The sequence below is a fragment of the Rhincodon typus genome, chromosome 4 (genome assembly GCF_021869965.1).
Source record: "Rhincodon typus isolate 14 chromosome 4, sRhiTyp1.1, whole genome shotgun sequence".
In the NCBI taxonomy this organism is placed as follows: Eukaryota; Metazoa; Chordata; class Chondrichthyes; order Orectolobiformes; family Rhincodontidae; genus Rhincodon; species Rhincodon typus.
Genome location: NC_063335.1, coordinates 115240496 through 115242840, shown reverse-complemented (window position 1 = coordinate 115242840; position 2345 = coordinate 115240496).

The following is a 2345-nucleotide window of genomic DNA, read 5'->3' as shown; positions in this document are numbered from 1 at the left end:
TGAAGGGCTGAGTGATCTTTATTACTCTCAAGAGTGATCTCTCTTGTTCTTTATTAGCTATGAAACACAAAGCCATGAAGCCAATTAGTTTATATATTGCCTCATACCCTGTCAACGAAGTAACAGTGGAACGAAATACACTTGCTTTTATTTATATGCAAGTACTGCAGCCTTTCAGGTGATTGCAGATATGCAACTAAAGTGGAAATTGAAAGATTACAGTGGAAGATTCATATCCTTTCATACACATGTGACCATGGTTCAATTTGGAAATGCATTGAGCAACATGAGCTTCCTCTAAAAATAAAATGCTGGAGAAACTCAACAGGTCTGGCAGCGTATGGGGAGAGAGATGCAGTGTTAATGTTTTGAGTGCAATATGACTTCAGGACTGGTTTTTCTCCTGTTGGTAGAGGTGGAGAAGGAGCAGGTAGAATGCATGATGAGGGTGCCTACAGCAGAAGATTAAGGGAGTGCTAATGATGGTAAAGGAGAGAAGTAAAGTAGGTGTAAAAGAGAGGTGTGAAAATGAGGAAATAGGTCTGGTTTGCAGAGACTTTACCTTTCCTCTTCAATAAGGATCTGGAGTACACTGCCTGAGAGTGTGGTGGAAGAAGATCCAACCAGAGGGTACTGAGTTGTCGCTCGTTTGCATTCTGAGAGTGGACTTCACAGTCAGTATGTGCATAAACGGTATTGTGGAGGAACCTGCTGTTAAGGAACGCAGACCCAGACTCCTACAGGCAGAAAGGCAATGGATGACCATCAGGCAGAGCAGGAGGTCTAAGCAGGCAGTGCAGGAATCTCCTGCTGCTATTCCCATGCGAAACAGATATGCCATTTTGGATGCTGTTGAGAGGATTAGCCTCTCAGGATAACAGCAGCAGTCAAATTCATGGCACCCATTGTTGGCTTTGCTGCAGACGGATGGAGAGAGATAGCATTTATATCCCTAGCTATACGCGTTTCTGTGGCTGCAAACGAGAATCCAGGATGGTGTGTTGCCTCCCTGGTTCTAGGCTCCTGGATGTCTCTGAGTGGTTGTAGGAAATTCTGGAGGTTGAGGATGAACAACCAGTGGTTGTTGTTACTAACAACATAAGTGGAAAAAATGGGATGAGGTCCTAAAAGCAGAGTATAGAGAACTAGGAAGAAAGTTGAAATCTAGGACCTTGAAGGTAGTTATCTCAGGATTACTGCCAGTGCCATAAACTAGTCAGAGTAGAAACAGCAGGATATACAGGATGAACATGTGGCTGAAAAGATATTGTGAGGTGGAGGGTTTCAAATTCCTTGCACATTGGACCGGTTCTGGGGGAGGTGGGATCTATACAAACTGGACAGGTTACACCTTGGGGGGATACTTCGTAGAGTGGTTGGAGAAGGTTTAAACTAGTGTGGCAGGATGGGAAGCAGAGGAGTAGGGTAGTAGATGCAGAAATTGAGGGAGAGGTAGAGACTAGGGCAAACATGACTAAGAACAAGAACAGGCAGGGAAACATTGCTGAAAAGAACAGGGGAGGTAGTCTGAAATGCATGCGTTTCAATGTGAGAAGTATAATTGGCAAGGTAGATGAACTCCAGAGTGTTGGTTAGTACTTGGAACTATGATATTTTTGCAATTACAGAGATTTGGCTGAAAGAGGGACAGGACTGGCAGTTGAATGTTCCAGGTGTGATAGAAAGGGAGATAAAGGGGTTGAGGGAGTTGCATTACTGGTAAAGGAGTATCTCACAGCTCTACTGAGGGAGGATACATCAGAGGACTCATTCAGCGAGGCAATATGGGTAGAACTGAGGAATAGGGAAGGTGAAGTCAAATGCCTGGGTTATTTGCGGGAGATAGAGGAGAGAATATGTAGATATATTTTGGAAAGATGTAAAAACAACAGGGTTGTTGCGATGGGTGATTTTAACTTCTCCTATATTGACTGGGACTCTCTTTGTGCTAGGGGCTTAGATGGGGCAGAATTTGTAAGGTCCATTTCAGGAGGGATTCTTGACATAATATTTAAACAGTAGAACCAGTGAAGGGGTTATACTGGATCTAGTTTTGGGAAATGAGCCCGGCTAGTAGAGTGAAGTTTCAGTTGGGGGAGCATTTTGGCAGTAGTGACCATAATACTGTGAGTTTTAAGATACTCATGGATAGGGATAACAGCAGTCCTCAGGTGAAGGTGTTAAATAGGGGGAAGGTGAACGACAACAATATTAGGCAGGAACTGGGGAATTTTGATTGGAGGCGGCTGTTTGAGGGTAAATCTACATTGGACATGTGGGAGTATTTCAAATGGCAGTTGTTCACATTTCAGGAGCAGGACTTTCCTGTGAGAATGAAGGATAGG